At 40.5% G+C, this 15,102-nt stretch overlaps 1 protein-coding gene across 2 annotated transcripts in view; it reads right to left on the bottom strand.

Annotated features, from left to right (window-relative positions):
* Positions 1–14,754, bottom strand: part of erbin (erbb2 interacting protein) — a 71,078-nt gene extending 56,324 nt beyond the window's left edge. For both annotated transcript variants that reach the window (XM_084103987.1, XM_084103988.1), the window contains exon 1: positions 14,321–14,754. The gene's annotated coding sequence lies outside the window, so the exon portion shown is untranslated. The remainder of the gene's footprint in view (positions 1–14,320) is intronic.
* Positions 14,755–15,102: the final 348 nt, after the last annotated feature.

Genomic DNA, 15,102 nt, shown 5'->3' with positions numbered 1-15,102 from the left:
TCTCTGGTCCTGAACACCATAAACACTGTCATACTACGGCCAGCGCTGCTTTCATCCGGGCTGCGAAACAGTCGTTTACTCAGACCATCAGGAGCAACTCTTTCCAATACAAAACTGCAGTGATAAAACACAACGGGCAAAACCCTTCGATAGCGCGGTGAGTAAAGCACATCTGTTCAGCACCCTCACTCTGCACTTCACCTATACTTTAGGAAAGGAAAATAAAGCAGCGTAAGATTAATTTGGTAAAGGGAAGTGACAAACGATTTTCTGGGTGGTTGCTAGGGTGTTACTATGAAGATTTCGAGTGTTTTAGACCCTTTTTAAGCTGTGAGAGATGAGTTATGCTACCGTTCAAAAGTTTGGGGTCAATAAGATTTTTCTTTGAAAGAAATTAATACTTTTATCCAGCAAAGACAAAGGTGACATTAAACATTTATACAAGATTTATACATTTACACCTATAAAAGATTTATATTTCAAATAAATGCTGTTCTTTTAAACTTTCTTTCATTAAAAGAATCCTGGGAAAACATTTGTCACAGAAATATGAAACGGCACATCTGTTTCCAGCACAGGTGTAGGTAATCAATGTTTCTTGAGCATCAAATCAGCATATTAGAAGGATTTCTGTAACCTATATTTAATTTCTACAGTGAACAAATAGTGTTATTTTACATTTAGGCAGCTTGAAGGATGAAGCTTGAAGGATGAGTGCTGCGTAAACTGAGTGCCAAACAGCATCTCCAGGTGCTCCCTTGAGAACCAGATAAAAAAAAGTTGTGTGCACCCCTGACTATATTATTTGAAAGAGTTGAGCATTTTGCGAAAAACTGGCTGCAGTTTAGTGTTGTAATGAAATCAGCATATGTTCATGCATTCAGTCCCTGTTAGAAGATCTAATCTGAGCCGCCCACACTAGCAGGAATGAGGAGGTTGACATCATCAGCTCCCACTTCATCCCAAGATAAAACAGACCCTTCTCCCTCTTTCAGCAACATTCTCAACATGAAAACATGGGTATTACCACAGTATGTGTTTTAAATTTTAAATGTGTATTTACCCCAAATGCCAAAGAAAAGTTAATTATATCAGTAACGCTTTACAATTCGACCTCGCTCTATCGCCATCGGTCATTGAAAAAACGCCTATGATGTGAACAATGTGTCAGCAATCTATAATTCAATGCATGACCTATTATAGGAAAATGGCAGACTGAAGTAAACAAGTAAACACAGGCTGGCACAGTGATGTTAGCGATGGCGTTCCCTTGCCTTTGAAAAGCGCAGTGTTTGCCAAACGCGTCCGCAGAGGGAGTTTCTGAGCCTGCGGTCTGCACGCGGGGAACATGTCTACCATCTGCCTGGATCTGCAGACCTACAGCAGGAGTCTGGAGGACCAACCCAGCTACAAAATGGTGGTGTAGTACACACACAAAAGCAAGAAGTCAATGCCAGGAAGAGATTTAGGAAAAGAGCAAATAACATATTGCAGTACTAGCGGCTGCATCCAAGCTTTCACACATTCCCATGAGACATCAGCTACAGAAACGCCTGTGGAACGTGTTTGTTGTGTTCATTAAACAATAAATGAGTTGAAACATTCTCCATTAGATCTCAGAAAGTTATAGTTACATTAATGTTGTGTTACATTCCTAGTGAATCCAATAGCGGATGGCAACACTACTACTGCAATAAGCGAATGAGAAATCAAACGTCCCGCAGAGCATTATATGAGGCTTCACAGCGCTTGATCAAAGAGGCACGTGTGTGTGTGTATTTAAATGTGTGTTTCTTTCTGTGGTCTTGGATGTTTTCTCTGGAATCAGGAACTCTATGGGGTTGTTCACACAGAACGCGTTTTTCCATTCGCTGCTCTACTTTTCCATGGTTTTTCAATGTAAACACGCTAGACGGAGGTCTTCAACAGTTGTGCTCACGTTTTTCCCTGTTAAATGCATTCTGTGTGAACCGGCCCTAACAGAGGATAACGACGCTCAGTTCCAGGAATGCACTAATGTTTTGTTGGTAGTACCAGTTTGCTACAATTATTAGTTAACGCTAAGTGGCTTCAGAAAAACATCATCTGTCGTTACAGTACATCCTTATGCATCGCTTTCTGCCAGGACTTTTACATGCTTTTCCCAAACCACTGAAGTGACGTCGGTGTCCGCGTTAGCAGTAGCATTAGCCGTCAGGCAAGTGTTATTTAAATAAACTCCTGATGTACTTACAAACTTTCCAATGCCTCGTTTTATGAGTACAGAACCTATTTGTACTACTGTAGAAGTTTGGTACCATTCTGGGCATTATTAGTGGGGTAATTTACGAGATACATCCTTGGAGCCATTCGGCTGTAGGGGTGTGACGAGATCTCGTGTTACGAGATCTCGCGAGATTAAAACGCGACGAGATTTCTCGTCGAGGTGAAACTTTGTCTCGTGAGTAAAAAAACAAAAAAAAAAAAAAAAAAAAACTGTCTTGTGAGTTGTTGTGATGTCAGCGTGATGGAGCGTGAGGGTGAAATTTGTATTGAAGATGCCCCTGCCACTTTTAAATCATTTGTGTGCCGGGCCAATCACACACACACACTCACTGTCCCTCGCTCACTCACTCACTCGCGCGCACACACACACACGCACACTCACTGTAACCGCACTCTCACTCACTCTCGCTCACACTCAACCCGTCGTGGAGGACCGTTAAAATTAAACATGCTAGTCTTTCTGTCGTGATGTCGTGAAGCATCACAGACGCGTTGTCGCCCACTATGACACACTATACGAAATGAAACGATCGAATCTTGCGTCCCGACGCCCGTTGTCCTTTATGAGTCTCCACGAAACGGATCGTGCCAAAATCGCGCTAAAATAGTGTAATCTGAACCAGGCAGGTAATAAACATTTGACCTATCACGCAAAGAACCTATTAAAGCACTAATACATGGGAACAGTATAGCTTAAATCATATCGACATCGCAATATTAAACAATGTTATCGCACATCGCAGCTTTTCCTCATATCGTGCAGCCCTGCCCAAAGGTCTCAACTGCTGCCAGAAATCGTCGACATGCTTATATTCTTGAAAAAGAACATGACCATATCTTAGGCTTATCTTAGTTAATTTATCTCTTTTTCATGCTTGAAGAAAAAAATTGTTTCTGTTTGAACTTGTAGTTTTGAGAGAGCAGTACTTTGATTATGGATACACACTTACTGTTTGCACTTAAAGTGTTATTTCAGTTATTTATATTTATTTTATTTATACTGTTTTATTTTTTTATGTTCGATTTGTGGAAAGGAGTTAGATTTCTCATGTGAAATCGTACAGGGAGAAGTAGAGTTTATAGCAAAACATTTTGCATTGTTTGCATGTCCTTTACTGCATAGAATTCATTAAAATAGAAGTAAAATAACATTCATTACAAGTTGATTTCAAAATGCACATAAATTGTTTTGCATTTTGTGATTTTCAGTTGAATAAAAGACTATTTTCCATTCATATATTTCATCATTGAGGATTTCTTAAAAATTGTGTAAAAATCTCGTCTTGTCTCGTTCTCGTGAACCCAATCTCGTGTCTCGTCTCGTCTCGTGGAGTAAGCGTCTCGTCACACCCCTATTCGGCTGATATCTCTAAATAAGCTCTAACTTTAATAATGTTCGACCGAGGGAAAAAAGGCTTCTGGGGGGTGTTTGGCTTGAGGTCATGGTGCAAAGGACCCTAGGTTGATTTTACTCCGAACCATCCCTTTAAAATCATATCTGAATCGCACACATCCTCTACGCTGCAAACACACGAGAACATCAGCTGTGGTCTGGATTCGTCACGTTACGCCGCTGCTCATATTCACGGCATTACTCAAGCCAGATCTTGAGGAAAAGTGAGGCATGTGTTGTTGCATTACTTGTAGCCGGTTTTCTTTTGTCCACAGACATCGTCATTGATCCAAAATACTTGAGGGCAGTAAAAAGCGAAGTTAACTGAACTGGTTATTCGTGATGTCTGAGGTCCAGAGAAGTGGTTTTAATTAGCACTGAGAGGGCAGAGTTCAAGGCAGCCCTGCGGCTCCGGGCCTGGGAACGACCGCTCGACTGGAGACCGCGTCTCTGCGCTCTGGCTTCATTTCTGCTTTGTAATGTCTCGTGTCTCCATCAGAGGATAGCGAACTGATAGTGCTCCGGGGACACGAGCTGCTGTTGTGGCCAAGCACTTGTTTTCCAAGAGTCTACTGGATGGGTCATGAGAAATGTTCGCTGAATGGACAGGCAGGTTGAAATGTCTGATGTTCCTTAATGAGTTATAGCGTAGCCGAAAAGCAGAACTGTAGATGTGCCATTTCTCTCACTCTGGAAATACAACCCGTCGCTGAAGATGAAACGCTGACCGAAGTGAAAACAATCTACCAACAAGCTCATTTTTCACCAATGCAATCTGAACTTGTGATAATGGAAACCACTGTACAATACGGACTGTGATAGCACTTCATTTCCGAATTTGCATTGATCCAAAGCTGATCAATGGCAGTGCAAACAAATCACTCAAACACTGCAATCATTTTCACTGAACTGAAGACTTCATATCTAGTCATTCATAACAGCTGAATACACTATTTTCTTGAACTTATTCTTTACTAAATGAACCACATGATTTGAAATTGACACATTTCAAGTCAAAAATATTTCTTTCTTCTCATCCATCTTTGATCTGTTTTTTAGTTTAAATATCTTCATATTGTCTTTAGACACACAACTGAAATATTTGTAATTATGCAGCCATGCATGTTATTATTTGTGAAATAAAGTCGACCACTCATCGAATTTTCATTCTTATGAACTTCATACTTATGAAGCGCCACATGCAGAACATATGAGCCCTCACAGCTGACTGCACAGCGACTGTGCGTGTGTGAAACAGGAAATGATGCTAAAATTAGTCACTATGCAAATTCTGAATTAAACAGCACAATTTGGCCTGAGTGAAACTTCAGAGGGAGACAAAAGAGTCTTGTGCAGCGTTCTGCAGGCGCTGCCTAAACACAGTGCGATGTATGACACATATATGCATCATATAAGCGTCTCCCTGGTGCTTGAGAAACCGCAGCTGTGGAGGAGGAAGGGCTGAAGCTGCAGCGATTGGTCTGTCTGACAGTCACTTACTTCTGCTCTAGTTCCTCCCGGGTCCTTTTATCAGCCTCAAAGATTTACTGTCTGTACAGACACATACTCCTGCATGGGACAACGCAACATGATTACCGTTTACCGTTTCACCTGATTTTGAGAATGTCTTTACCAAACGAGCATCACGTCACTGACCCACATACGTGTGAGATGAAGACATAAACCTTGAGACGTCCCCATCCGCCTTTCAACCGGAACCTAGCAAACTTCAACGTGTGTTTTCACACGACACGCTGAAACAAAAGTCAGCATAAACCACAAAACTCTTTCATTACAGAGGCGAACTTTATAGGCGAATCTTAAATCCGTGCTTAAGGTCATAAAAGTGAGATTGTCACATGAGTGTTTATTTGCTTGTGTTGTATGGCGATGAGAGGGGCTGATAAGCAGGATTTGAGTGTGATGCTGAAACAGTGGTGCGGTGGGGAAAAGAGAGGCAGATGCTGAGGTAAGTGGGTCACAGAAGCACAGTGTCGTATCAACGGAGCAAAGCTGTCGGCACAGATGTGAGATTTGCCGGACGGACTCAAATGTCAAATGTTACACAAACTGAGGTCGCCCAGTAAATGCTACGGGCCTCCCGCAATATAAACAAACATATAAGCAAAATGAGCTTATTTTTGCTTCTAAAAATTGCTTTTCACAAAACAATAATGATAAAACACTGAAACATGACTAGCTCAAAAGGAGGACATCTGGCAACATGGTGATCTAAAAACAACTGTTTACAAGCAAGAGCTTTCATTCTAGCTTTTAGAATTTAAGCAAGTTTATCCAAAAATTAAAACTGCCATCATTTACTCTCCTTCACATCAACAACAGAGGTTTCACAGAATTTTTATTCAATGGAAATATGTATGCAGTCAAGCTCCAGAAATGAACACAAATTAAAGGACTCAAAGACTATATTTCAAATCTTCTATATATATATATATATATTGCCATATGGTAATTTGATCCTGTTCCTGACACAAAACTTTAACCATTATCCACTGAAAATCTTCCTCTCTGATGCATCTCTCAAATCTCACTTCCTTGTTTTCTTTTGAACTCAACATTGATAATAATCAGAAATGTTTCTTGAGCATCAAATCGTCATATTAGAATGATTTCTGAAGGATCATTTATTTATGATTTATGATCACGATTTTGGCCTGTTTGTCACACACAGCTCTCGTTTGACTTCAGAAGACATGATTGCAGAGCACATGTAATCGATTAGTTCTGGTTTAAACAGCATCTGTCCCCACTTTCAATTAATGGAAAAGGAGGAAATTGTGTGGAAGAAAACATCATGTGGAATTGAAAGAACAAGAGAGTGAGAAATTGACAATTTTCTTATTTGGATAAACCGTTTAAAAAGAGATCAGAGAGTCCATGGGAAAGATCTGTGTTAGCGTTTTATAATGTTCCATTTAGACTCTCACACACACACACACACACACACACACACACACAGTCATCAGCACAGCTGACCTCATCAAACCTCCTCAGTGCCAATGACAAATGTACACACCGAGGTGCAAACAGAAATCACGCTCGTGACTCCAAACAATATTGATGAATGCAAATTACACATCAGACCTAAACATATACATCTGGCAATTTCTTTCTGCCCTCTTCTGATTTAATAATGATATGTTGTGTGTGAAACTGTTTCTAAGCACCAGCCAAAACAACATCTGCCTGAAATCTGTGCATGTACCACACACACACACACACACACACACACGCCTTACTACGGCTTTAACGCAACGCTCCAGGGATTCTAAAATACACTGAAAAGCCCTATTCGCACTGGATTAGTATTACCTGGTGACCTCTAGTCTTTTGCAATAATTGCGGAGGTTGTCTGTGATCTTAGTAAAGTAAAAATTCCCCCATATTTCGCCGAACACCGAGGTCCTGTGATTATATTAGTCCCGTGTGAATCGGCATCTCTGTGATTTGGAGGGGTCATTTATAATTTTTTCAAGGTTTTTGTTTCCGGTGCGTTTTTTATCCATCTTTGCTGTGTTTGAGTGTTTTGATAGTATTTTGGGTGCTGGGTCATATCGCTATACAATTTGCAGAAAGAGAAAGCTAAAAACCATGATTAGATGGAGATGGATGACATGTATAGCAACATGAGGTAAAGAACATTCTTCTGTTTATGATTATACAGCTAGACCTATAATAACGACAAGACATTTCCAAGCAATAGTCTTTTGACATCATATCCAGGAGATAAGTCTGTAAATTCGAGTAAAATCACAGGCTTCGCATATCATATGCGAATGTGCCACACGAAATTCAGATGTTCTGGGGTAAATTTCTAAATCACACGAGGTCCCCAGATAATACTAATCCAGTGCAAATAGGGCTTTCCCTACAAAGCGCGAGTTAACCAAGGCCAGAAACATACTTACAAGCATGCAAACGCAAATGTGTGTCCTACACGTTGTAAGAGAGTCAACAGTGTAAGAGAACAGTAGGCCTTGACTTCAAATGATACAAGCAACATCCCCTGAACAGAAAGCTCAGCTCTACAGGCGAGCAGAGAAGCATCATGTCTTACAGGCATTACAACGCACTGAAAGCAAACACAGCCTGTAGTCGTGTCAGGCACTCAACACTCAGTCTTTCAGGGTGTCTGATCATCTTGTGGGTTTGTTCACCCAGTACAGTTGTGCATGACAATGGCCCGAAGAGATGGAGATATGAAAATCAGTTTGGCTGCACATTTTGGCTTTGCATATCACATTTCATGAGGTTTAGCAGGATTCATTTAGTTAACTCAGCTACTGACAATATTTAAAGGGGTGATTCACTGCTGGCAACTTTAACTAAAATATAAATAAAAATGAAAAAATACTAAAATAAAAAACTTAAATCAGGCTATTAATAATTAGCAAATAGATCTAGTAACAGTACTATACAGAGTAGAAAAAACACAATGCAACTTACTGGACACTGGACATATTCAAAGTATTCATTTTTACAATATAAACTGGGTCTTTATACAGGAAACAATATAGATGCCTTAAATGTTAGGATGGGGACCCAGCTTGCACAAGGACTATCATATTTGGTGATTGGAAATAGGTGCTAATAGGTGAAACTTTAAGAAAGAACCTTTAAGAAAAACACAGGACATATTACATACCCCAAAAAACTGCTTAAAAATATTTTAAAAGTATTCATTTTTAGAGTTCTCAACGGGCCTGAAAATTACAACCCGACCCGGCCCGTGGCTTTTAAAGCCCGGACCCGATGTAACCCGACACATCAACATGAATTATCTGCCCGAACACGGCCCGCGGCCCGACGCCACGTCGGATTTTTTTTTTTCTCATACACGTATTATCATGACCAGCAGACGGGAATTCAAATCAACGTTTAATGTTCACGCCTTTTAACAATACAAACAACTGAAACAATAAACTTTAAATATATAAATAGGCGACGGTGAATTCACCTGCGGCAAGTTTACTTTTCCCCAACTCCATCTTCTTCTCCAGGCTAAAGGCGTGCGCACGCAGCGGCGTCAGGTCTGCCCCGCCCCTCTCCATGATGCACGTTGCACGCAGCAGCCAGACTTTCTTTACGGTGAACAGCAGCGATGATTAATACATTTTTTTTTTTTTTTTTTTACTGAGCGGAAAAGATTAAGCCCGAGGTCCGACCCGACCCGAGTCATTTGATTATATTTTCGACCCGAACCCGCGGGTCCCGTCGGGTTTGTCGGGCCGACTCGACCCGACCCGTTGAGAACTCCATTCATTTTCTTTATGCAAAAATGTGTTATGTTTTAGAGGGATTCAACCTTTACAACAACAACCACCTGTTATCTTTAGTAACTAAACGCTAGATAACAGATTTTCATTTTCATTTTCATTATCTGAAACCTATACATCCAGTCTTACTGCAACTCATCAGAAGTACTTCTCAGAAGTAACCATTGCAGCAGAATCAAACCATGTCCACAGTGCTGATCATAACAAGCCCTTAGTGAAAGCTATTTGAAATGTTTACCCAACAGCCTGATGGCAACTCGTTCTACATGAGAGGTCGGAGTCATTTAGGACGTAAATGGGATGCGCAATATACAGAGCAGAGCAATCACAGTGTGGGAACAAAGTCTACGGTGCCGTGAGGGACTGAGCAGAAACACTCCCGCATTCTCCTGGTTTTAATGGAAACATTCCATAGCACTGACACGTACTGTATCTCTGTCTCTCACACACACACACACACACACACACACACACACACACACACACACACACACACACACACACACACACACACACACACACACACACACACACACACACACACACACACACACACACACACACACACACAATGGAGCGTATCTAGAATGCATCCGTCTAAATATTTTCTCTGTGGAAGCACACATTTTTTGAAGAGGAAAAGACGGGTTACGTGGAACACAATAAATCTCTAATTGTGCAGTTTGGCGTGAAGAGAATGAGTCTGACTCGAGCGCGTTATTTTCCATTGTCATTTCATCTGAATCTATTGAGCTCAACAACCTTACTAAGGAAATGGAAATGCATCTTTTTTGTTTTCAGACCACAAATGATTCTTTTGAACTGGTAATTTAAATGAATTGATTGAACTGATTCACAAAGCTTTCGCAAATTACTTGCCTAACACCTTGTTACACCAGACGCACGCGGCACAACAACAAAGGCACACAGAACCCATTATAATCAGTGATGCCGTCTACACTAGACGCAGCTCGGCGTGACAGAAACCTGACAGTGAACTGATGCCCTGTTGTATTTCTGACGCACTTCAACGTAACTTTGATGTAACTTCTGACACAAAGAAGAAATGGATTTGCAATGGTCGCTTCGTTTCTCCAGCGTAGACCGCCTCAAGCTGTAGCAGCGCGGTGAACCATACTATAGCATAGTGCTATTGTGATGCTACGATTCAATTAAACAAACATCTGCCCAGTGTGTTCAATACTTATTTACATGCGTGTAGGTTTTGTTCGTCTCAGTTCACAGTAAATGTTGCATATGCTGCGAGTTTGAGTTGCTTATAACATTCATCTAGGAACACAACGTGTGCCATTTCATCAGATTTGTAAGATAAATCATGTATAAACCTACGCCAACACAGGAGAATACATCGATATCTTTCGAAATATGTGAACTGTTCATCGCAATTTCAAAATAAAGGTTTAAACCCTCGCTCTGAGTTTGCATGTTTTGATGTCCACATGTTCTTGTTCAAGAAATTACAGCGGCTGTAGCATTTCATAAAGAAGTGGCCAAATATTAAAGATTAAGTGAACATTTGAAATAAATGCCGTCTGGTCAATATTAAACAAGGATTTGATCTGCTGTAGAGTGTAACAACACTCAGCCATAGGCAGGCATTTGTTATAATACACAAGGATGATTGTTAATATGTATTATATTACGTATTTTAACAGTGTTGCTCTATAAAACCATACGATTACTTGCTTTTGCTTCTTTATTTGAACCATAATATTTGCCTCGTTATTATTATACATGTATTTAAGTCATTCTAAGGCATTTGAAGAGATCTGAAATGATTGTGTTGCCTGTAAAATAATGCATCAGTGTGAAGCAATCAGTGTGTGCCGGCAACGGCCTGGCTGAATTCACTGGCTCTGTGGTTCGGTTTGGGCCTCAGATGCATGAGACACAGACATGAATGAGAGCATCTCAGGTTCTGCTTTATAGCGGCTTGTTTCTCCGAACCATCAGAAGCAAATAGTTGCTACTTAAAAGGAAAAAGCACTTTTGTTCAGAATGAAATACATACTGACGCTTACGGTGCAGCTGCCTATAAACTGCGTACAAAGAAAAGTATGCAAAAAACATGTGCATGCATTATGCAACTATAAACATATACCCCTTTCACACAGAGCGTTGATCCCAGAAAATTGCCATATAGGCTAATTTCTAGAGTGCCTTCTGTGCGAACGCAAACACTTCCTGGGATTGATCCCGGGATCGAACACCGAACACACATGCACAAGATATGAATATTTTTCTAAATGAAGTTACATTCAGGTTTCATATTAAACTGAACACATAACCTTCACACCGTTGCACAAGATCTCTTCCTTGAATACAAAACCATCTGAGGTGCACATTTGTTACTCTTTATTTAGACGAGAGAATTCTTCTGTTTGCATTTCTAAAACACCTGCACTGGAGCTCCTGACCAAGCATCCCGCAGACTAAATGGCTTTAAGAAATCACAACCCATAATAAAAGAGCACAGGGTAAAAAAACAGCTCAGGCCTGTTACATTACTGCATCCCTGTGACTTATTCATTCATTGAAATGCTCAAAACAATCTGGTGTAACCTACAGACAAACCCTCAGCAGAATCTTTCCTGATTAAAGTTCACACTTGCCGGATTCGTTCCAATCTGTTTGTTGCTGGATGCAAGAAAATAGGGATTAGCCATGAGGGAGATGAGCCGAGCAAGTGGCAATAATCTCCCTCAAGCCATCTTATCCCATTAGCTTCATTTATCACCTGCTAGAAGGATCCGCTAGACCAACAGAGAACGCTGTTGATATCCTGGGTGAAATCAATGCAAAGGCCCATAGGAACCCAAAACCACAAAGGAGCGTTTCTCCTTAACAGCAATGACAGTAAGTGGAAGGTACCTTTGCTCTCTCCTGAGAAACCTTTGCAGGTTGCCACATTTTTTATTTTATTATTTTTATTATTTTCTCCCCTAGAGTTTCAGAAGAGCCCTTTCTCAAATTATGCTCAGATTTGTCCAGACGTGATACATCACAGATGGACTTGTCATATATCGTTGAAAAGGTCTCAACTAGCAGAATACAACAAGCATATTTATTTCAGTTAGAGACCAAACTAAACCAAGTATTTGTATTAAAAAATGTGCCACAGCCACGCGTGTAAACAGTAAACACACAACGCTTTTGCACCATGTTTTTGTTTGTAGCTTCGTACATTAGTAAACCATAGTAGATCACAAATCTTTATTTAGAGCAGCTGGTCTTGAACGGGCCCAAACAAAACATGAGACCATAGATCATGACATGCTGCTTGGCTGAAGCTATAGGCCTTCCGGGATCTGATCGTGTCACAAACATGACGCAGGGTTTTCCAACGTCTTCCAATGGAAACTGGATCTCGGCTGTGGTGAGTGGGAATAGTGGGTAGGGACGACGTGTAGAGACCAATCAGACATTGCCTTAACAGCTGAAGTGCGCTTGGATTGGATCGATCGCTCAGAATGACAGGTCTTGAATTACCGTGTGCCATGGAGTAGGAGCTACAGCTGAAACATCGCTGGAAGATCATCAATCATCCACCAGGATCTTATTACTTGTTCATTCTATGTTCTCTTTTTTGTAGTTCTTATGTTCATAAAATCATTTGTTTTATTGACCCTTTGCTAATTATGTTTCGAAATAAATGGCTAGCCTACTTAATCCACTGCATTGCTTGAAGACATTCGCTGCTTACTGCGTTTGAACGGTATAAAATCACTTGTTTTCAAACCTCAACGCTTAAAAAGGCAATCAAATGATACGCTGTTGTGACGCCGCAGAACAGAAACAAGTGCTTTGTCGCCATGTTATTATTCTCCGGCCACACAGATGTCGCTGTCCAACCAAGAGGTTTGCTATATTGGTTAATGATGCGAATTTGCACGTGAAAGTTCAACAAACTTGAACTCAACAAAATTTGCACATGGAAGTCTCCCAGGTAAAATTCCTCATCCCGATTCCAACTGATATCACGCTAAGAGAATGTTGCTAATCAACAAACAATAAATGTGGCCACACAATTAAAGTATGTCAACCATTATCTCAAAAGCCGTCATTAAACAGAAGTTGCGTCAGTCTTTTCTTCCCTATTGTCCCGTGTATCCGAGTGAAACAGCTTCTGGAACAAGGACAAATGTAGGGCGGGACTTCATTTTGTCCATGGGGAATTGATTGGATGGTTGTGGTTTGCTATTGGTGGATCTCATGTGAGTGACAGGTTGCTCCGCCCTCTCGCCAGTGAACATGTCATCAGAGAAGAGATGTCATCAAAGAGGAAACATTCATTTAAAAATAAAATAATGATGTGCACGGATAAATCATTTAGAATAAATACTGCAATATTTCATGCAAAAATGAGAACTGTTGATTTTGATTTCACTGCGACTAATTGTTTCTATTTCTCCAAATTTATTTTTACAATGAAACTTGATACGTCGATGAAAAATTAAAACTGTGAGAGAGAAACATCCATGTAATGACATTTCCCTCTGGGTCCATTCTGATCGCATTTCTCACAATCCCATGACAGAGGATGAAGTGCACCCATTCATTCCTCTATCATGAGTTTGAATGGGCCTAAAACGAGAGTTAAACCCACGATCATTGCGGAACTCGAGTATCAGGACTGATTCCGATCATTGCACTCTCAAAGCCTTTAACACCACTGACAAACTAATCTGATCAGGATCTGCTCACAGTTATCATCAGGTATCAAACACAAACCCTGCTTTCACCTACAGAACCTGTTCAGAGCAGGAAGTGATTGTGAAACAAAGGCATGAAACGTTAATCTATCTGCGTGGTGGCACAATGACGGTATATTACTCATTAAACACAATAAACGAGAGATTGCAGCAGATATGCCTCGTAAACCACACTGTCCTTTCAACAGGAGACAGAATAGAAAACAGGATGTGTATGAGAGACGGTGGTTAATGTAACGTTACTGCACCTGAACCTCATTTGTGTCGATATTGTTAAAATAAGTCATTTTATGCCCATTCGAAAACATTAAGCCTATTAAAATGTGATGTTTTGTGACACATAGTATGGTACAGCTGCCTAAACACAGTACACATACTCACGTCTAGTCACAGTCATGATACTTAATTCGTTACATTGTGAAAACCCGCTGGTTTATGAATATTATGTACACAACAAAAACAAAGCCTGAGTCATGTAATGCTACAGAAAAACACTGGGTTTCACACGCAGTGCGAACTAGAAAACAAATTAGCGTCCCTCGCCGTTCTTAGCATTATCTGGCTAACAGTGAGGAAGACAGAAAACACTGAGGCGAGACGCTGAAGGACAAAATAAAATGTCTGGTACTCACCTTAAACTGAATCTTTTCGTTATTTTCCTTTCATTTACGAGGGATAGAACTCATTCAGCTAATCCATGAAGGTTAGTTCACGACTGGAGACACGGAAAAACATTACAAACCCCCAGGAAACACAGCGCTTGATGCAGGAAAGCCGAAGAAAGCTGCTGCTAGCTGCGCGAGCTCTGCTAATGCATTCTTCACCTCTGCGCGCGACGCGGAAAGTTGCCCACAGCTGCCTCGAAGTTTTCTTGCGGATACAAAAGAAAACGGTTCGACGAGACGATGAAATTACAAAAAAAGTGTCCTTATAATAAAAAGAGCGACCAAAAGGGTCGCCGGGATAATTGGTTTACATTGAGGCGCGGAGAAGCAGTCATTGAAGTGATGGAGCAGTGAAGCAGCGCTGGATAATCTGCACTCTGCACTACAGTTGTGCTAATGGGAATGTTTGATTCACCAACGAATCGGTTCTTCTGAACCGGTCTTTTCAATGATTCGATCGACCCGATTCTGTATATCATTCGACTGAAAAAATCAGAACGCTTAGCTGTGTGTGTACTTTCCCTATTCTCATCTCATAAAATAGAACGATTATTAAAATGTATTATTAAAATGTTTGATAAAAAATTATATACACAATGAAATTGTAATATTTATTTTACTACAAAAGCGAACCCTTAAATTGTCGCGTGGGGATTTCTGGGAAAAGTGTGTGATACATCGAACGAATCATTGAATCAAATGAAAACCGGTTTGTTGGGGTTAAAACGAATCGTTCGAACGAAACTAGC

Source organism: Abramis brama (genome assembly GCF_963993115.1).
Source record: "Abramis brama genome assembly, chromosome: 25".
NCBI lineage: Eukaryota > Metazoa > Chordata > Actinopteri > Cypriniformes > Leuciscidae > Abramis > Abramis brama.
This window is presented reverse-complemented; position numbering and strand designations above follow the sequence as displayed.